This window comes from Antechinus flavipes, chromosome X (assembly GCF_016432865.1).
Source record: "Antechinus flavipes isolate AdamAnt ecotype Samford, QLD, Australia chromosome X, AdamAnt_v2, whole genome shotgun sequence".
Classification (NCBI taxonomy): Eukaryota; Metazoa; Chordata; class Mammalia; order Dasyuromorphia; family Dasyuridae; genus Antechinus; species Antechinus flavipes.
In genome coordinates, this window is record NC_067404.1 from 4,973,797 (window position 1) to 4,995,918 (window position 22,122).

At 42.9% G+C, this 22,122-nt stretch overlaps 3 long non-coding RNA genes across 15 annotated transcripts in view; 1 reads left to right on the forward strand and 2 right to left on the reverse strand.

The window, feature by feature from the left end:
* Nucleotides 1-2,765, forward strand: part of LOC127542987 (uncharacterized) — a 29,519-nt gene extending 26,754 nt beyond the window's left edge. For 2 of the 8 annotated variants that reach the window (XR_007949016.1, XR_007949020.1), the window contains exons 3-4: nt 2,579-2,622; nt 2,667-2,741. This is a non-coding gene — a long non-coding RNA (uncharacterized LOC127542987). Of the gene's footprint in view, nt 1-2,468; nt 2,513-2,578; nt 2,623-2,666 lie in introns of all 8 variants that reach the window. The other 6 variants (XR_007949017.1, XR_007949021.1, XR_007949019.1 and 3 more) reach the window with 4 other exon arrangements.
* The window catches only part of LOC127542992 (uncharacterized), a 27,165-nt gene extending 6,134 nt beyond the window's left edge, over nt 1-21,031 (reverse strand). Inside the window, exons 1-7 of one of the 5 annotated variants that reach the window (XR_007949032.1) lie at nt 20,801-20,995; nt 20,130-20,175; nt 19,702-19,801; nt 18,707-18,837; nt 7,363-7,397; nt 3,905-3,953; nt 2,696-2,789 (exon numbers count right to left, since the gene is read on the reverse strand). This is a non-coding gene — a long non-coding RNA (uncharacterized LOC127542992). Of the gene's footprint in view, nt 1-2,695; nt 2,790-3,904; nt 3,954-7,362; nt 7,398-16,897; nt 17,594-18,706; nt 18,838-19,701; nt 19,802-20,129; nt 20,176-20,800 lie in introns of those variants that run through there. The other 4 variants (XR_007949028.1, XR_007949030.1, XR_007949029.1 and 1 more) reach the window with 4 other exon arrangements.
* LOC127542989 (uncharacterized) overlaps nt 1-22,122 on the reverse strand; it is a 244,872-nt gene that overhangs the window by 173,977 nt on the left and 48,773 nt on the right. The window lies entirely within an intron of this gene.

The following is a 22,122-nucleotide window of genomic DNA, read 5'->3' on the forward strand; positions in this document are numbered from 1 at the left end:
ACCCTTACCCACATCCTCCTGGGCAGAAAGGAAAGCCAGTTGGGGAGGAAGGGGCTTCATGGAAAGGCTGCAATGAGACAAGAAGAAAGGGAGGGGCTGAGGCAGGAGCAGGGAGGGACACGTACCTCACTCACTGAGGCTTAGGCTCCTCAGGACCCTCAGGATGGGTCCGTCCGGAAGATGAGGGTAAGACGGGGGTAACGGAGGGGATCGCTGTGAAGGCGGAAAGGTAGGGAACTGGATGAGGGGCGCACAGACCTCCATCCGCTCCACTCCCAGCACATCCTCGTCTCCAGACAAAAGAGAACTGAATTAAGACCACCTCAGGCAGAGGGGATTTAGTTTTAATAATGGGTTTTTGTTCAAATGTTAACGACATAACATTGTTTGTTACATTGTCGTGTTTCCAAATGTTCTTATATGGGAAAATGTGGTCAAATTTTTATAGGCTATGTTGTTAGAAAAGCAATCTAGATGTTGTTAGATTAAGAAATGGACTGTAACAATGTGCTTGATGTTCTAAAGTACTCTGAAGAACTAATACACTTGCACTTATGCTTATGAATAAAGAGAAATTTTACCTGTAGTTGTTTGCCTCTTGCTTACAAAAATTTGAGACTGTTAACCAAGTTATTTGGAGACACTGTTATAATGTTAAGGCCTATGAAAAATTTGCACGGGTGTTTTTAAAAAGAAAATTGATCATTGTCTAAGGAGTGGGAAAGGATACAGAATAAAGAGCTTGTCAAATACATTTGTAAACTTTCAAAGACTCTCAAAACCGGCTACTTATAAACTCTTTTTTGAAATAGTATTTTATTTTTCCAAATACATACAAAGATAGTTTTCAACATTCCCCTTTGTGAAACCTTGTGTTTCTAATTTCTCTCTCTCTCTTCCCCCTTCCCCTTCCCAAGATACCAAGCAAACCAATATAAGTTAAACATGTGTGGATTTTCTAAACATATTTCCATATTCCTCATGGTGCACAAAAACATGAGTTCAAAAGTGAAAAAAAAAAAACAGGCAAACAACAACAGAAAGGAGAAAATACTATTTTGCCATCCACATTGTCTCCATAGTCCTGTGTCTGGGTACCACTGAGTTATGTTAGGTTCCCCTCCCACCCCATTCTGGTCTCCTTGACTGTAGGGGGTGTTATCCTAGGCTCCCCCCACTGGTGTCTGTGCGACCAGGGATGTGATATCTGAGGCCCCTGTGGGTGACTCTCCTACATGCCTCACTCGGCCCCTCTGGCCCCAGATTTTGTAGAACACGACAAATGCTCCCTCTGACAAGTGGGGTGCAGGAGCCTGCCTGCCAAATCAGGAGCCAGACCTCTGACCTGCGTCTTCGGAACGGCAACGGCCAAGCCTTCTATTCAAGTCCCAGCCCAGGCTGGGGTTTCCAGCCTGACCTTTGCTCCCCTGCAGGGTCGCCGTGGCTCAATCCCCAGCCTGGAAGCTCTCTACCCCACGAGTTTCCCTGCCTCCCCCTGGGATTCATGCTCTAACGCCCTCCTGGCCGGCATTCTCTAACACCCGAGCCTTTGGAAATGCCGTGCCCCTGTGCCCCTGGCCACAGCAATGGTCTTCCTACTGGCTCCAGCCCCGAGCCTCTGGGGAGGCCTTGGCACGCTTGTTCGCATCATGCCCTCCCTTTTTGCCAGGAACTGAAGAGGTAAAAGAAGTCATAAAGGCCGGCCGTCATTCGGAAAGAACTCACAGGCTCAGGCGCCGCAGATTCAAGGGGCAAAATGTTTTATTATGATGCCATAAATCAGGCACAGTGCCCTAGTGGGACTCACATTTAGTAAGGAGGAAGTTGGGACCTTTTGTGAGAAAAGACTCAACGCTGGGGTACACTGAAGATCGGGGGTGCTGGGCAATGGTTTCTGGTAGCTTCTCTGAAAGAAGTCAGGCTCAAACCACCTCAAATCAAGCAAAGACACTGATTTGGCCATTTGCTTAAGTAAAGGGTAAACCACACTGGGAACCTCCTCTTTAAGGGGGGGGACACCCAGCAGAGTGATGTGAGGGTTCATTCAGAGAAGGGAAAGGAAGCAAAAAATAGGAGAATTTGGCAGCAAGTTGGATGAGCTCAGTAGATTTTGCACTTCTTTTACAATCCCAGGTCGGGCATGCATGAGCAAGGTCCCTGTGAAAAGGGTAAAAACCCTTTTGTTCCGGAGCGGGGGCAGCACCTTATACATGGAAAAAGCAAAGGGTCCTTTTATTCCAATGAAGTCTCTGAGAGAAAGTGGTAGAACTGCTGGGGCTGCGGCAGCAGCAAACACTCCATGATTCCCCTCAAAGACCTGTGACCCAAATCCCTTTGGGGCCAGGAAGGAATGTCTCATTTTCCATAACTGTTTCCAGCTGATAAGGGGCATAGACCTGCTCCTGCTTAAAGGCTTAGTCATGAGTGAGTGGAGCTGGATGGGAATTGCAGCCCCGCACCTTCCACAGGTGGGAGGAGCAGCATCCACAAGTGGGAGGAGCAGCATCCACAGGTGGGAAGAGCAACATCCTCAGGTGGGAGGAGCAGCATCCACAAGTGGGAGGAGCAGCATCCACAGGTGGGAAGAGCAGCATCCTCAGGTGGGAGGAGCAGCATCCACCGGTGGGAGGAGCAGCATCCACCGGTGGGAGGAGCAGCATCCACAGGTGGGAGGAGCAGCATCCACAGGTGGGAGCAGCAGCATGCACAAGTGGGATCACACTTCCAGAGGCTGAGGTGCTGACAGATAGCTGTCCTGTAGGGCCCTCTGAAATCTGATTAACACTTGTCTGAAAGACACAAATCTTATTAAAATGCAAGGACTAAATCAAAAACAAAATATTAATTAGGAAAGCATCACTAGAGAGGACAGTAAATTCCCCCGGAGCTTGTCCCCAAACCCTTTGAATGTAGCTGCTGAGGAAGGTCAAGTATCCCACTGACCTTCTTGAGGCTCGGTCAGCCCATAGCGCAATTTGTTGCAGGGGGTGGATGAAAACGCACCAGGAAGTATTGGCCAGAGCACAGAGACCCCCTTCAGAAGCAAAGAGCTGATCTAAAGTGAAGCAGTTGCCAAGGTGTGAAGGGACATTTGGAAACCTTTGAGGGGCTGGGAGTTGTTCTGGGTGACTTTCTGGATGATTAAGATTAGCAATGACATCATTAAGTTCCAAATATCCAAGGTATGGGACAAAGATGGTCCTCTCTTTTCCCTAAAAGCCATCAAAAATAGCAAAGTGCAATGTGTGGGAGATAGATATTAGGTGGGGGGTAGATGGATTAGGAAGGGCTGGCAGGTGGGCGTTGAGGGAGCCACCAAGTACAAACAGCCAGGAGAAGATCAATACCAAAGTACATGCAGATCAATACAAAAGTACATGCAGCATGGGTAGGAGTGAAAAGGGAGATGTTGGGGATAGATGAGTTTTATCATCCCTTGATGATAAAAACCATTCCCTCTGTGATCGGAATATACTCCTTTTTCACCACAGCATCAGACATGATGAGGCTGACGAAATGCTGATGCCACCAAATGTGTGGCAACAGGGAAGCAAGGAGAAGAAGCACCGAACCCAGGAGTGAAGTGGGCTCTGGAGGGGGAGAGGTCACCTGTGGGAAATATCCTGTACAAAACTGCACTGAAATTCTCTTCTCTTCTACAAACCACGCCAGCAACATCTCTGATGTAGTTTCAATAATCAAGAGAATAACAGCCAGGTCTTACAATATAAAGACCCGATTATTCTTATAACATTTTGAAACATTTAAGGACCTTGTTTCATAGAAATTACACACACACACACACACACACACACACACACACACACACACACATTTCCTGACTGGTCAGTTTATTATGACTCCATATTTTAGGACTGAAAACAGCAATATCCTACATACTTACATTGTGCTCATTTTTTCTACTGATCACTTGCTCTCATTGTGGAAAACTGCTATAAAAGGAAAAGCAAGAACACAATTATAACAGTATCAAACTGGTCCTTCTGGCTTAAGTCTAAAGGCACACGGCTGTCGGAATAAAGCATTCTTGGGTCTGTTGGACTTGAGGTAAGAGTCACAGTGTACAAGCAATCATGTGGTCACCATTCTATCTCATACACAGACTCGGGAAAAGTAAATTGGGAGACCTTCCGAGTCAAAGAACACAGCTGGGAAACAGGATGGGAAGTTCTCACAATAATGAAGCCAAAGCTTGTCCTCTCAGCTTTTGCCAGATGCAGACCTCCACCTCTGAGTGTGCAGGATCACTCCCCTCTGAGTAGGCTGTGACAGCTCTTTCCAATGAGGAGTGACTGGCTTGATGGGCCATCAGACAATCATACCTGAATTCAGAGCTCAAAGCAGCATCAGCGAGTCCTAAGAGATTCTGTCTCCAATAGCAAGTTTCATTCTCGGGGCTTCAGCTCTCAAACATCACATACCCGAAATAACACTTATTGCCCGTAAGCTTCCATAGGTAACACTGCGAGACTAATCACAGAAAACCCACAACATAGTGTGATATCTAAAAGATGGTTTTCAGTTCGACCATTACAGAAAACACTTTTTATCCTGTTTTATTTTTCCAAGGACATGCAAAGATAGTTTCCAACATTCACCTTCAGAAAACCTTGCGTTTCAAATGTTTCTCTCTATCCTCCCTAAGACAGCCGGCAATCAGATATAGGTTGAACATGTGTCAGGATCAGTATCCTAAAGATACTCATCATGTTGCACACACAGAGGAAATTAGACGAAAAAGAAAAAAAATTGAGAAAAGGAAAAACAAAAACAAAAACAAAAACAAGCAACCAAACAACAACACAGGTGAAAAATACTGTGCTCTGCTCTAGAGTCAGCCTTTGTAGTCCTCTCTCTGGATGCAGATGGCCCCTGCCATCCCAAGCTTATTGGAATCGCCTGGAATCACCTCAGTGTTGAAAAGAGCCAAGTCCCTCCCAGTTGATCATCACATAACCTTGTTGATACTGTGTACAGTGTTCTCTTGCTTCTGCTCACTTCCCTTAGCACCAGTTTCTAAACTTAGACTCCTCTTCCCCACATCTCTTTAAACAGTGGGAACCTCTGTAAGGTGACTCAGTACGACCCATTAAGTTAGCCTTGTGACAATGACAAGGTTTGCCAGCATGCTCCTACGTAAAAATTTCACTTAACATTTTTCACTTGGTTTTCTTCTCATCCTTAAACTAATCCTGGCATAAAGCCCAGTCATTAGAAAACTCTTCTGTATCACAAAAAGATCTGTAGATTCTCATTAATCCCGCTCCTTGTTTGGGACTTTGTTCAACCATAACAAGTATTTCCAGGGCTGATGGCCTATATACCCTCTCACAATATGGTGTCAAGGACCTTAGCAAGTTTACAAATTGAGGGGAATAGACAAAGACCCAGAGAAGGGGCTGAGCTTCTTGCCCCTCCATGCACACCCCCTCTAGCCTCAGGCCTGCTGTGGGCTCTGCTCTGTGACACCTCCCCCATCCTGGCAGGGGCTGCGGGCATACATTAATTGGGGAGCATACTTTCATACCTAGAGCCAAGTGCTCAGAATAAGCAGCAGTCACCAATTTTACATTTAACGCTATGGCAAGAACGACAAATATCTGAATGAAGCATCTTACAATGTTCATAAATAACAGACACGTTGGCTTAGCTGTAACTCCCGCAATTTATAAGCAGGGACACCTAGATGGATTAGTGGATTGAGATAAATGTTAGGGCTCAGAGAGTGCTGGCCTTCGGGCCTGACCCTCCCCCCAACCCCATCTGCAGCTGCTGGGGTTGGGGAGATGCTGGGCCAGGGTTTCTAGGGCCCCGCTGCAGTTGCTGCCTCCCCTTTTCTGCCAGATGAGGCAGAATTCAAGTTTTCCTACAAGTCTCCAGCATTCTCTTTTCTTAATCTGCTCTGAGATGAGAAGGAAATAGAGGAACATTGGCTATGATGATCTTAATTTGTCAACTGCTTTTAAAAACTTTTTAAACTTTTATAAGATTTCATCCTTATTTTAGCTTAATAGAAATTCTACAGGCTGGTATCTCAGAAATTACTAAGATGTTTCACAATGGGATCTATCTGCAATCTTAAAATGACTCATTGCCAATCTCCTTAATGAGTGATAGCAAAATCTCCAGAATCTACTAAGGTTTTTTTTTTTTTTTTTTTTTTTTTTTTTTTTTTTTTTTTGCGGGGGGCGGGGGTGGTGTGGGTTCAGCAATTCCACAACTTTAGTTATCTAGCTTTATCTCTGTAGCCCCAAGTTGGTCAGTGCTGGGACCATAGAAGACTTTGGATTTTTTTTAAATCTAATATGGGAGTTAGTGAGCTATTAAATCTTCCCCAATGTTCTTTCTAAGTGAACCCTGAGGACAAAGTGGATTTAAAAGCAACTTCTTAGTACCATGTAAATACAATTATTTCCAACCCGGTCTAAATGGTTCAAGAAACAGACAATGACTGGGTCCTACCAAATGCATTATATCACATAAATATTGCCTTGATGCCTAAAATCAATCCATACAGAAACAAAAGTAGAGACCAAATTCTATAATGAGTATTGATACAAAACATTAAAATACAAAATCTATTATTATGCAAAACACAAGAAACATAGGAATAAATGGGGCTTTCCTAAACCAGTAAGTAGTATCTCTCTACAATAAAGAACTAGTGTTATTTGTAATAGAGACAAGACAGAAGAGTTTGCCATAAAAACAAAAGCAAAGAGAGGATATGAAAAGGATAATCTCTAAATCAATTAATATCGATAACATGAATTTACTGTAGTATCACGTTAGAGGTTTCCTTTTGCATAAATATCCTTTAAGTCTTAATTTCCAATTAGATTTACTGAATGAATCTTTTAATAAGATTTAATAACAGATAAGTGAGAATGAACCTAAATATATCTTAAAAGAAATAAAATAAAATAACCATCTTTTAGTTAGTTACTCCTCCTTTTTCAGTGAGCTAGACAGCTGCATAGCAGAAATCCTTAAAGAAACACTGAAGACGATTTTTCAAAAAAATTCACAGAATGATAAAATAAGTTCTAAGCCAATGAAGTATTGAATTGAACAGTTACCTTACCCTAAAATCTCCTCATTACACTCTTGACATGCCCAGCAGCTGACTGTTGTCAAACTCCCTACACTTCTGTAAAAGTGATGAATCCACGACAGGAAGAGCTCTTTTTTTTAGTTATAAAATAAGCTCTGTGACCTTCCAATTTGTCATATGCCACTAAGTTTTAGCTGACTTTTTAATGGGAATTTGCTGACCTTGCCATTAAATAATTTTTGACAAGAATCAAAAGTTTTTCTTTTGGAGACATAAGAGATACTCACGGTCATCACTATAATTCAGTCCTGTACTGGAAATGCTTGCAATAGAAGTAACTCAAAAGAAAAGAAATGGAAAGTATAAACAGCAAAAAGGCAAACAATAAAAAAAAATTATTTTTTACAGATGATATGAATGTTGACTCAGAGAACTCTACAGAATCAACTCAAACTTAAATGAAACATTTAACAACATCAGCAAGTCAGGAGAGTGTAAATAAACCCAAGCAAGTTATCACTATCATATAAATTATCAATAAAATCTACCAGAAAGGTATAGGAAGACAAATTCCAAAGAAATTACATATAGTATGAAATAACTAGAAGTCCACCTGCCAAAACATAGATAGCAACTCACTGAACACAGATCAATTTTTACACAAATAAAAGCAGCTCTAGATAAGTGCAGAAATATGAATTGCTCATCGCCAGGCCAAAAATGGTAATGATGCCTATATTAATTTACTAACACAATGCAATACAAATCAAAATACCAGAGAATTTCTTGGGAACATTAAAAAAGGATAACAAAGTTCATCTGGACGAACAAAAATTAAGGCTATCAAGGAAATGAATGGGAAAATTGGGAAGGAAAGGGCCTAGCAGTACCAGATCATAAAACTATAGCATCATTAAAAATATATCATGGAGTAAGAAACAGAAAGACTGACCACAGGAACAGATTAGGCATACAAGATGCAGGGGCAAAAGAGCACCTCATTCATTTATTTGACAAAGCTAATAATCCCAGCTATGGGAAAATTCACAATGCAATTAAAGCTGTTGGGAAAATTGGCAGGTAATCTAACAGAATCTCACGTCAGAAAAAGGTTTCACAGAAAAGACAGAGTGAAGCTGAAAATGGGTATATTCCTTGGATGTATCGGCTAACATACACAGAGAAGCACAGAGGAAAATGGGAAAGGAATCCCGACCAAGCAAACGGCAGACACGTTGAAAAGAAGCAACATGGACAATCTGGCTTACATAAAATTAAAAAGCTTTTCCACAAACAAAATCAATGCAGATAAAACTAAAAGCGAAGTTAGAAGTTGAGGGGGGGGGGTTGGATGACAACATAGTCCATAACTTTTTTCAATGAATCATTCTGCAGATACTTTACATAATGTGAATTTACCCACGGATGTGTAAAAAGCTAGAAGGGAGGCAGGAAGGAGACTGCCCCGTGGAGCCAGCACATGGGTCAATGACACATAAAGGCTAGATACAAAGAATCAAGTGCAGGAGAAACATTTTCTTGTAGGGGCCAGCCCCGGGAGAGCCTGGCTGGAACTGATAGGAAGAACATGTCGGGAAGCACAGACATGGAAACCTGTGGCATGGAACAGATGTGGTGCTCCAATGATGGACAAAACACCCAAATGCAGGGGCTAAACTCTCAGGTGGGTGGGTTGTCCTGCATCAGTACTGGAGGTCTTAAGGCAAGCCCGGATCCATCAGTGGTGGTGGCTGTCTCTCTGTAGATCTGTTCTGCTTTCTGCTGGAGAGGGGTTTTTAAAGGTTTGGGGGGGATTGGTGAGAGGAGGCCACAGAGTCCCCGAATTGAAGGGCAGGAGCAGAACGAGATCCCAGTATAGTACAGAGGTGGATTCGGAGAATTCCTTGCATAAAATCCAATTTGCATAATATGAATTGAAATAAAGCAACATCTGTCTGTAGTCCATTCTGTTCCTATTGAGTTTTCTCTAGAGGTCTTTGCTAAGTTTTCTAAGTCATCTAAGTTTTATTATTCTCCTCGACTTCTTTCTTATTTATTTTATGGTTGTATTTGTCTAGGTCACACAGGAAAAGTTGAGGTCCCCTGACATTATAGTTTGATTGTCTATTTCTTCCTGAAATGCATTTAACTTTCCCTTTAAAAATTTGAATCTCATGCCCTTGTGCACAAATCTCTTTTCTGACTCCATTGACTGTGGTTCCCCTAAACAAGAATTAGGTTGCACATTAATCCCTTTCAGTGAGGCCTAAATTTTCTCTGCATTTTTTTCTGACATCATGATTGTTTCCCTTATGTTTTATCCTTCATATGAGGTATAAGAGATTCTGCTTCAGCCCTCTATTTTAATCTTTTCAAAATAGAAAAAAAGAAAGAAAAAACAAACACAGTCTGAAGTCTGGTTTCTAATTCATTTTACTGCCCACTTGCATTTAGGAGTGAGTTCATCCCATTAACACAGTCACAAAGTATTTCCTTCTGCTTTTCCTTCTTTCTCTCTTTTTTTCCCCATTTCCCTGCTAGTTTCTATTTGGCACATGAATACTGCATTCTTTTAACTGCCCAATGTTTATCACCACTTTTTCTTCTCCTCTCCCATTTGCCTACTTACCTTTAGGGTAAAATAGATTTTTTTTTTGACCCATGGAAGAAGTACATATAAATACAGATATAGATATTTCCCCTCTTTCAACCAATTGAGATGTGAGAGAGGTTCAAGAATTGGTCACTCTCCTCATCATCATTTTCCACTCCAAGGCAGAAGCTCTTCCTTGAATGCTTATTGTATGGGATCATTTCCTCCATTATTTATCTCCCTTCTAGCATCTCCCAAGGCATCCATATTTCTCACCTATCTATTTTACATCATCCCCATCCAGATGGTTCAGTTCCAAAACCTCTTTCTAGGTCCAATCCTTCTACCTGCCTAGCAGAGATAAAGTTCTTAGGAGATATGATTATCATCTTCCCTTTTAGAAGAGTACAGAGTGTATCAATAATGAGTTCCTTGAGAGGCCTCTATCATATTTACCTTTGAATGCTGCTTTTGAGTCTTCAATTTGAGAGTCAGATTTTCTTCTCAGCGCTTGTCTTTTCATCAGGAATGCTTCAGCGGCCTCTATTTCATTAAATGTCCAATTTTTCTCTTGCTGTGCTTCCCCAGAGAGGAAGCCCGTAGTAAGTGGGATGTTGCCAGAACGAGTGTCTCCTGCCACAGAGATCTTGTCCGCTGAGTGATGTCAGTCTAGATGTGTTTCCATAGAGAGCAATCCTGAAGTAACGGGTGTAAGACAGAAACTGGAAAGCCTCTCTGGGCAAAGGAACCGACCCTTATTAAGGGAAACAAGGTGAGGTCTCAGACCGTACTGGACGGACCATAGAGCCCACCATTGTTTCTCTCAAAGGTTGGTTTCTTTGCCCAGAAGGCCTTCCCAGTCTCTCTCTTACACCAAAATGTTCCCAGAGAGAGTGTCTTCCTCCACAATTGTCTTTTCCTCTGAGTTCTGAGAGTAGTAGTAACTAAAAGGTTCTCATAGAGTATGTCTTCACCCATCAGCATTTCATCCACAGAATACTCTGATATTAGATGTGCTTCCCCTGAGAGTAAGCCAGTAGTAAGTGAAAGGTTCTCAGAAAGATTGTCTTCATCCACAAGTGTCTTGTCTTCTGAGTGTTCAGAGATTATATGTGCTTCAACAGAAAGCAAGTCTTCAAAAATTGGACCCTTAACAGAAAGATTATCTCCTACCACAAGTGTCTTTTCCTCAGAATCTTCAGAGATTAGGGGTGCTTCCCCTGAGAGTAAGCCAGTAGTAAGTGAAAGGTTCTCAGAAAGATTATCTCCTACCACAAGTGTCTTGTCTTCTGAGTGTTCAGAGATTATATGTGCTTCAACAGAAAGCAAGTCTTCAAAAATTGGACCCTTAACAGAAAGATTATCTCCTACCACAAGTGTCTTTTCCTCTGAGTTCTGAGAGTAGTAGTAACTAAAAGGTTCTCATAGAGTATGTCTTCACCCATCAGCATTTCATCCACAGAATACTCTGATATTAGATGTGCTTCCCCTGAGAGTAAGCCAGTAGTAAGTGAAAGGTTCTCAGAAAGATTGTCTTCATCCACAAGTGTCTTTTCCTCAGAATCTTCAGAGATTAGGGGTGCTTCCCCCGAGAGGGTAGTAATTGGAATGTTCTCAGAAAGATTATCTCCTCCATCCACAAGTGTCTTTTCCTCAGAATCTTCAGAGATTAGGGGTGCTTCCCCTGAGAGGGTAGTAATTGGAATGTTCTCAGAAAGATTGTCTTCATCCACAAGTGTCTTTTCCTCTGAGTTCTGAGAGTAGTAGTAACTAAAAGGTTCTCATAGAGTATGTCTTCACCCATCAGCATTTCATCCACAGAATACTCTGATATTAGATGTGCTTCCCCTGAGAGTAAGCCAGTAGTAAGTGAAAGGTTCTCAGAAAGATTATCTCCTCCATCCACAAGTGTCTTTTCCTCTGAATATTCAGAGATTAGAAGTGCTTTAAGAAAGAAGAAGCTCCAGAAAGAGGAGTGTTCGCAGAAAGATTATCTCCTACCACAAGTGTCTTTTCCTCTGAATATTCAGAGATTAGAAGTGCTTTAAGAAAGAAGAAGCTCCAGAAAGAGGAGTGTTCGCAGAAAGATTATCTCCCATAGAAGGTATCGTTTCAGTCATGTTTAGAGCTCAGAAGTGCAGAGAGAGTGAGCCTGCAGAAATGGGAATGCTTCCAGAAAGATTATCTCCTACCACAAGTGTCTTTTCCTCTGAATATTCAGAGATTAGAAGTGCTTTAAGAAAGAAGAAGCTCCAGAAAGAGGAGTGTTCGCAGAAAGATTATCTCCCATAGAAGGTATCGTTTCAGTCATGTTTAGAGCTCAGAAGTGCAGAGAGAGTGAGCCTGCAGAAATGGGAATGCTTCCAGAAAGATTATCTCCTACCACAAGTGTCTTTTCCTCTGAATATTCAGAGATTAGAAGTGCTTTAAGAAAGAAGAAGCTCCAGAAAGAGGAGTGTTCGCAGAAAGATTATCTCCCATAGAAGGTATCGTTTCAGTCATGTTTAGAGCTCAGAAGTGCAGAGAGAGTGAGCCTGCAGAAATGGGAATGCTTCCAGAAAGATTATCTCCTACCACAAGTGTCTTTTCCTCTGAATATTCAGAGATTAGAAGTGCTTTAAGAAAGAAGAAGCTCCAGAAAGAGGAGTGTTCGCAGAAAGATTATCTCCCATAGAAGGTATCGTTTCAGTCATGTTTAGAGATCAGAAGTGCAGAGAGAGTGAGCCTGCAGAAATGGGAATGCTTCCAGAAAGATTATCTCCTACCACAAATATCTTTTCCTCTCTGGATTATATAGTTGTGTTGATTTTTTTCATTCCTAAAACACAAAATACCATTCATCACATGGCATGACTCTCAGGAGGCACAAGGAGAGGGAGGGATATGTGGGATACTGTGATGTAAGAAACAGAAAACAGCCTTGCATATTTTTATCTATAATGTATTAATGAAAAAGTAGGGAGGAGGAACAAAAAGGATTTTTCATGCAGCGTGATTCCTTCCACCTCTGCAGCTTCAGCATCTGGGCTTGGCTTGAGACCTCCAGCACTAAGAGGGGAGCCTTTTGGTGGCTCTGCCCACTTATCCTCCTGTCTGGCATCTGCTTGTGTGTCTCCTGTCCATCCACGCTCAGGTGTCATGTGTCTTTCCTCAGTCCACATGTTACCTGTCCTCTCCTTTGTGGGGCGGTGGTTGGTTACACCTGCCTGGTCCCAAGCCTGCTCTTGCTTCTCAGTGCCCGAGGTCCATGTGTCCTTGAATCATCTCCTGACCCCCACCCTTCCCAGACTCATGACTCCCTTCCTGTCTCCTTTTCTCCCTTGAAGCCAAGTCTGGGGGTAAATTCACTTTACTTTAAAATTGCTCCACTAAAGCTTTACCCAACAGTCCACTTACAGAAAGCGAGAACTATCTATAGTTGGTAAAAATAGACGGCATAAATCCAAAGCAGTTTGGCAGAATTTTGATAGAAGATCAATACCTCATACCACAGAGTAAATTGAACTATAAGAAAATACATGGTTTAGCTATGATAAATGAAAGAATAAACTGATACCTGAGGAAAATTATGAATAACTGTAATCACTAATAATTATTTTAGCTTAAACCTCCAACTCATTAATGTATTCATTCAGTCAAGAGCTATGGATTTACTCCTCCAATGTGCTGGGCACATACAAAGGCACATGGGCTAAGTAACAAACAACAAGCACATGCACATCATAGTGCTAGGTTCTGGAGATGCAAACACTCTTAAAGACACAGTCCCTAACAAGACAAGCTTAGGTTCTAACAAGACAGAAAATGTATAAATGTACATGAAGAATAAATACAAATGCAAAATGCACGGAGTCTGGGAGCAAGGCTTATAGCAGTTGGAATCAAGAAAGGCTTCATGATGTAGTTGATGCTTGAACTGTGTCTTAAGAACTAAGGCTAGAGGGCCAGTTTCAAAGTCAGGAAGGCTGCAATCTTGCTTTCGACCCATGCCAGCAGCCTGACCACGGTCACGGCATCTGACCTCTTAGCGCCTCAGACAACTCTAAGATCAGGGACCCAGTCAGATGGGTAGTCAGTCTTACTGAAGAGGCACAAAGAGCAAGGAATGCTTGACTTGGAAACTCTGACTTGTCCTTGCCCAAGGTCACATGCTTACTAAGTGCCTGAGGCTGGCTTTGAGCAGAGGTCTTCCTGACTCCAGGCCCAGGGCTCTTACCCTTGAACCACCTAGATGGAATCCCCAGAAAACTGCTGTGAAGCCATTGTTGAGGAGGATGCCATGCAGCCAGGGAAGGATAAAGAAAGAGCTCATTGCCAGTGCACTGAAGTTCTGCAGGTTCTCCGTCCGTTCTAAAGTCACCATCTGCCCTGCAGAAAAACTCTAGCTGTTCTGCCTGAGATAGGACCTTCCCAAATGTCTTTGTGTGGTGGATGCAAGGGAATATCAGCAGGACCTAAATTCCACACAGAATGCAAACTACCTTTAATGTAAATAGGAAGAAAAGTTCCAAGTAACCCAAAGGAAAACTTGTTCTTGATCGCCAGTCACTCTGGCTTTTCACCTTTGGTGTCCTGCTCCTAGCTAATAGCTTCCCTGGCCCAAGGCATATTTGGGGATCTATCAGTCTCTCCTGTAACAGTCACAGGGGTGGTCTCGTGTGTACATTTTCTTATACAACACAATTTGCCCCAGTAATCCTGAGAAACTGAAAGATATATTCCATGCTGCTGAGGTCTGCTTCTTCCTGTGGAATCCACTACCTTCCCATTGTGGCGTACTCTAATTTGGGCCAATCCTTGGCTGGTCTGTGCCCTTCCAAGGTTGTTTCCTCTCAAATATAGATAGGAGAGACCTGAGAAAACCCTCTCAGCATTATGTTTAATTAGCCCAATCTGGCACTGACATTGGGGAGAGTTGTTAAGACTTGATAAGGGTCACACAAATTGTAAGTATGGGAGGCAGGACTTGAACTCAGTTTTTTCTGATTCTCACCACTGGACACAGAGCAACAGGTTGGCTTATGAAGCAGTAAGGTATCTTTTCAGGGTCCCTAAAACCTATGAGGCTTTAAATTCACCTTTCCTGACTCCAACAAGTCAAATTTCAATCTCTCTCTCTCTCTCTCTCTCTCTCTCTCTCTCTCTCTCTCTCTCTCTCTCTCTCTCTCTCTCTCTCTCACACACACACACACACACACACACACACACACACACACACACCTGGCTTAGGCTTAATATTCATTTCAACCAGCTTTTGCCTCCATTCACGTGTATAAATTGCAATCAATTGACATATGTTGAGCATCTTTGATGTGTTTCCTCTTATATGTTGGGGTTTTATGAGATGGGGTAGCTGTGGAAGGTCTCTCTGAAATGTCTTATGTTCCACATGAAGATTCTTGAATCAGCTGATTAATGGCCACACCTGGGAAGCCTAGAGGCCCAGATATAGCAGGGCAGTTACCAGCCCTCAAGGCTTAGGAGCAGCAAGCCAGGGACCAAGCCCCTTATTTGCGATTTAAGAAACTTGGGACAGTGCCCACTATACCCCAAGAGCAGAGCTCAATTTTCAGAGTGACAACATAGGCTGGAAAACTGCACCTAAATAACTGCCTGACTGTAGGAAGCTATTGTGGTGTCAGGGAAGATCAAAACACAAAATCAGACGATCATAATGATGATACAACATCTACATGTGAAACCTCAAATTGACGTATGCAGGAACTGGTCTCAGGCTTAGCTTCTGAAACAAACCTTCGGAAAGGACTCCAAAAGAAATTTTAAAATATGTAAGAGAAGTAGAAGCAAAATGTACAGGAGAAATGAGAGATATTAACAAGAAAAGTTAACATTTTCTTAAAAGAAGCACAAAAAATTGGACAGACACGAACCAAACTTCAAGGAAGAAAATAACCTGAAAAAGTAGAATTTGCCACATGGGAAAGGAGGAACAAAAATGCATTGAAGAAAACAACTCCTGGGGAAGAGTGTGGGAACATTCAGAAACAAAAGAAAATTGAACCTCTGAGCTAATGTAGACAAGGGACAAACGCATAAAACTCTGAGCAGAATAAGGGCTTCCTAGGACAACCAGAGAAGTCCAGAAGAAAGAGCCCACTTTGGAGGAGTTAAAACATCTCCAGGCCAGCCCCCCTGAAAGAACCAGGGAGCCCTGGGGCTTGCTGGGTTCCAGGTGGCCTCGGGCCCAGTCAAGGGGACTTTTACCTCCTGGGCCAGCACTTGGGTGTCTGAGGCCAGGAAGACTCATGAGGAAGTCCTGGAATATCTGCTGATAAGGAATGCCACGCCCAGCTGTGCTGTTAGGAGGGAAGGGAAAAGCACACGCCCCCTGAGGGCAGAAGCAGGGGCACAGGGTAGCTGCTGGCTGGCTGACAGGAGGGTGGAGTGCTTGGGTTTTGGGTTCCCAGTCAGAGGGGAAACCTGAAAGAAGATCCAGAGACAGAGGCCCCAGCTCCCCCTCTCAGATCTAGGTGATGACACAATTACTGTTTCTTATGTAAAAAAAGAGCAACAGGGCAGCTAGGTGACACAGTGCTTAGAGCACCAGCCCTGAAGTCAGGAGGACCTGAGTTCAAATGTGGCCTCAGACACTTAACACTCCCTAGCTGTGTGACCCTGGGCAAGTCACTTCACCCCAATTGCCTCAGGGGGAAAAAAGAGCAAGCATAGGGGGAAGAATCCAGCTTCAGAAAGAGGAATTCCCACTGGGATTTATCAATAGAGGGGGACACTGAAAGAGAAAAGCTTCCCTTTCTCCAAAGAGTTATGGTAAATGGCTACTGTCCAGAAAGACTTTGCAAAAGAACTCAAAGAAGACTTTAAAAATCAAATGAGACAGATTGAGGACAAACTACAAAAATAACAAGAATCCAATCAAACCCAGAGGATTATGGAAAGAAAGTCAACCAACTCAAAGAGGACATCCAGAGTTTTCAAGAAGAAAGTGACTCTTTGAAAGTGAGAATTTGGCAAGGGGAAGCCAGTGAAATTAGGAGACCAAGGAATAATCAAACAAAATATTGCCATGATATAGGAAATGACCAGATGGTAGATTTACAAAAAATATAAAAAGATTTAAACTCATGAGGGATGATGTAAGCATAGTATAATCTTACATAGATGAATAAATTTATATATATGTATATATATATATATATATATATATATATATATAGGTATATATATTTGCATACTTATATAAAGGTGTTTATGTATCCATGTACATGTATACATGTATTTATGTACAAACATATCAGAACTTAATTGTACCCATCTTGGGAGATGCTGTGGGGGAAAAAAGGGAAAAAATAAAAATGTAAAAAGTGCACAGCAGAGAACAAAAGTAAACCTAAGAGAAAGCAAAAAGATAGATGGACAGTTCTGAACAAAGTGTGTACTATTAATTACATGATTCTTTGAACTAGCAATCTAGTATTTTATATTTTAAATCCTCTCACATTCTTTTGTGCATATGACAATGTTTTTCTATTGTTTTGTTTTTCTTTTGCTATATTTAATTGGTTTAAAAAATGAATATGTAAAAAAAGAAGAAATAGAATAGTGTTTCCATGGAATGATTTAGGTATAGAAGACATAGTATTCAATGTCCATAATACTTTACTATTTGAGAAAAACAGAAATCCCATCTTTTTGGAAAATAATTTACTATATACAAAAACTTCTGGGGAAAACTGAAAGACAGTATAGCAGAAACTAGTTCATCCTCTTACATCATGTGCCACTTGTTTGTCCAAAGGAATAGAAATTTGGTCCCTTCAACCTCGTAGCATGTCTTTGAGTCTGGAGGCTAGATATTTTGGTCTCGTGGCCACTTATTTATTTTATATTTTCAAAACAAACTGCGATATGGAACTCTTCTGTTCCATCCAGTTCATGTATGATGTCTTGAAACAGAGCTTAGAAAAAACAGACTTTGATAAAGTCCACTGGAATGCAGAAGGAGCTACTTGACAGATCCTGGAACCCCAATCACTCTGGCTTTCGCTGAGTGTCCAAGAGTAGATGCTAGCTTAAGCCTCACTTGGTCACCGTGTGGGTTTTATGGCCCAGACTGAGTGTAAATTGTAGTTGTTTCTTCTGGGCAGAAACAATGAGGTTCTTCCCTTCCCACATTGTTATTTTTACTATTATTATCAGGGAGTAGGCAAAGTAGGGCATCTTTTGTCTCATTGTTCCATTGCCTTAAATCACAAAATCACTGTGGCCTCGGACCTAGTGAGACATGGGAAAGGCCCTAGTTTAAACAGACACGGGTCTCCCGCTGCCTGCTGTGCCATGGTCAGTCTGCCTGATCTACATCTTGCCACTGGACTCAGCTGACTCTGGAGCAGAGGGAGTCTGGTGATCTTGCCCAGCTCTGCCTCACCTAAATGCAATTCACTTGCAAGTCATGAGCTTCTAGATGTCATTGGTCCTCACCCAGAAAGAAGGGTGAACAACACAATGAAAACAACAGGGTAAGACCAAAATGGGTAGGCGATTGAGACATAAAGGGAGATACCATAAGCAAATTAGGAGAGCATCCATTCTGGGATGTAATTTGGAATCATGCAAAGAAAGTCACAGAAAGATCCAAAGCCTTTGAAACAAATAATCCATCACATAACGAGAAGGCACCGATAAGAAAACAGTCCCCCCATACTGCAAAAAACTTAAAACAGCACTTTTCGTACTGCTGTGACCTGGAAACAAAGTAGATGCTCTCAAGTGGGTAATGGCCAGAGAAGGCATGGAAAACAATGTTGTGGAATATCACTATATTGTTAGAAGAAATGAAGAGTGTGTTGAGTAGCAGGAAGCACAGAAAGATCTCTGAAATGATGCAACATGAATTATGCCGAGCCAAAAAACCATTCTATATAAACATATGTGTGTGTGTGTGTATACATAGAGAGAGATCTTTATCTCTCGCACTCTCTCTATACCCACACACACAAACACTTGGTAAACAAAGTCAATTTTAATGGAAAGAATAACAAAGCAAAAATGGAAAGTACCCATAAGAAAATGTAAAAGACTGAAAAGGATACATGAGAAGACACCATCGCCTGTCCTCTTCCAGGAGGAGAGAGGTCCACAGGTGTTACACATGTGCACCAAACAGCTGGGCTCAGTTTTCTTTTCTTCCCTAAAACAAAAAATGAGATTTGTTACCTAGCATGGCACTCACAGGGAGAGGGCAAAATCCATGGGATACCCTGGTGATGGAAGAAACAGAAAACATCAAAAATAGACATAATGCATGGAGAGAAGGAGGAAGGGAAGGGTTTGGGATTAGTCGTTATCAGGAACAGACCTCAAACTACACTAAAAAGCTAAGATTTGGAAACCAATTATTGTTGTTTGGTCCTGTCTGCTTTTTCCTGACCCTATTTGGGGCTTTCTTGGTTCCAAATATTGCAAGGGTTTGCCATGTCCTTCTGTGGTCCATTTGGAAAATGAGGAACTGAGGTCAACAGGGTTAAGTGGCTTTCTGAGGCTAACACAGTAAGTAGCTGAGGCCAGATCTGAACTCAGGAAAATGACTTGCTCTGACTTCATGCCTTGTGGAATACATAGGTGCCCAGAAAATAATATGTACTTCTTGAAAATTGAAACATCAATCTTTGGAAAAGATCACGTGTGCAACTTACAAAAGTAAATAAAATAAACTACCTTAGTGTGTAAGAAATCCAGACAGAGCAGGCAGTGGGACTGCCATTTTTAATAATGGGATAAGGAAAAAGCAGTTTGCCAAAAATGCGAGAGGTCATGAACATCACACCAACTATCACATTAAGCTACAAATGTATCTATGAATTAGATGTAAAAAGGGAATCTATAGCAAATTAGAGGAGCAAAAGGGAAATTACTTTTCACATCTATGGATAGGGAAAGAGATCAAACAGAACAAGGAACAGAGAAAATCCCAAAAAAGAAAAGAAGATTAATCCTGCTTCTACCAAGTTGCCCAAAGTCCTAATGCAGTTAAAATGTGAAGCAAAACACTTACCTGAGGAAAAAGACCTTAGTAGCAAAAATCTCTATGGTTGGTTGCATATCCAATATAGAAGAAACGGATTCCAATTTGCAGGATTAAGAATCATTCTCCCCTACATCAAAAGATAAGTACAGAAAATTTTCAGAGGAAGAAACCCAAACTCTCAACAACCTTATGCCAAAATACTCCCAAAGCCCTCATCAGGAGAGAAGCCGCCATGAAACAATTCTCTTCTTTCAGCCTGTACATCATTTCAATTCGAAGGCTAAGGGACCCATCCCCCTCTTTGTTCCACAGCAAGGTGCATGGAAACATCCTTCTCATCATAAGCTAGTTGTAACCAGAACAACAACAACAAAGTGTCATTTAATTAAAAGACACCCTAAAAAAGAGAGGATATGGAGAAGGGAAGGGGAAGAGATCCTATCTTAAATTCTTACCAAAACGAATGTTGTAAAGTGTCTTTATGGAAAGTGAAGAAATACCCTTGGAAGAGAAAAAATAGTTAAAGGTGAGTTGTTTTGTAAAGAGCGAGATCCTTGGGGATAGAATAATCACTCTTTTTTCTAGATAAATCCCTACTTTAGCTTGGATTTTAGTACCTGAAGATATACTTGCATCAGCAAACATTCCCATTCCCTTCGATCTCCGAGGTATGATAGTACAAAACATATTGAGTAAAAAGAACCCGAATTGCTAGGCTGTCGGAGTCCCCAGCCTCCAGAGCAGGCCTAGGACTTGAGGAACGTAGGAAAAAAAGGTGGAAACGTCCATCCGAGATGGGGAGAGAGGGAGCGTCCCCAGAGGTTCCTCGCTGCCGGCACGAAGCACCAGGCAGGTGCAGGCACTCCCACGCACACTCCCCCCCACCCCCACCCACTCCTCCACACGGACAAAGACACAGGCACGCCCAGGATGATCTTAGCTACCTCCACATCACACACATAGACAGACAAAGGTGTCGATGCTCCCAGGGCCTTGTCGCCACCCTTACCCACATCCTCCTGGGCAGGAAGGAAAGCCAGTTGGGGAGGAAGGGGCTTCATGGAAAGGCTGCAATGAGACAAGAAGGAAGGGAGGGGCTGAGGCAGGAGCAGGGAGGGACATCTACCTCACTCACTGCGGTTTAGGCTCCTCAGGACCCTCAGGATGGGTCCGTCCGGAAGATGAGGGTAAGATGGGGGTAACGGAGGGGATCGCTGTGAAGGCGGAAAGGTAGGGAACTGGATGAGGGGCGCACAGACCTCCATCCGCTCGGGTCCCAGCACATCCTCGTCTCCAGACAAAAGAGACTTCCCAGAAATGGAGATTGGGAAGGGATGATCCTGTGACGTCACCTGGGGGCTGGTCCCTCTGGCGTCACCTGGGGGGCTGGTCTCCTCCCAGAGCATAGGGGGAAGGGAGGAGAGAGCAGTGTACAGGAGAGGGGAGGGGGCACTAGGACATTAGCCCCAGAGCAGTTGTGAGCCCCCCCCCCTCGCCATGTCATTTTTTCTGGCCTCATTATCCAGCCCCGCTAGGAGAGGGGACCACAGTTCAGTTTCAACCCGGAGGGGGGCCCGGCGCTGACCAGGGTCCTCAGTTGCCGAGGCCAGGCTGCGGGGGCTAGGAGCAGGGGACAGCAGCTGCGCTCTGCTTGCGGTGGTTGAGGGGCGGCTCTTTTACAGAAACTGGGAGGGGGAGAACACATTGCAGAAGAGAGAGGTCAAGGAAGGAGGCTCCTGGGTTCCAAGGAAAAGAAGAGCACAATAGCATCTGCCAAGCCCCAGTCCTTAAACTGGACTTGGATTCCTGACATCCCCTAGAGCAGAAGGAGGATGGGGTGGTGTGGGGAAAGGGCGGCTCTCAGGCTCTTTTTTCCAGGTCTGAGGAGACAAGAGATTAGAACGGGCGGGAAGGGACAGAGGGCCACCAAGGCACACATGCACATCTGCCCCTGTATTTATGTGTGCCTACTCTGCACTGCATTCTATGCAAAGGAACCTTCCCCAGCAGCCTTTCTGGCTCAGATTACTCTACCAAGTCACTTCCTAAATTTCCTCCTAAAACTGTTTGTGAAAATCGGATCCAGAATAGTCGGTCAATATTCTGGTACCGTGTGTCAAGAGCTGAGCTAAGGAAATGCTGGGGATATAAAGAAAGACAAAAGGCCGTCTCTGGGATAAAGGAGTTAGGTTATGGGGAAAATCGCATGCAAACAACTTTGGAGAATCATTCTATGTACAGGATGCAGTGGAAGTAATAAGCAGGGGGAAGGGGCTAGAATTAGGGGGGTCAAGGAAGACTTACTGTAGAAGATGGAATCTTATCTGGGGTGTGAAGGATGCCAAGAACGCCAAGAAGGGGTCATGACGGTGAGAATATTGAAGGTGGTGGGTACAGCCAGGGAAAATGCTCCAACTCAAGGGAAACTGGGCCTTTCCCTTTGTTCAT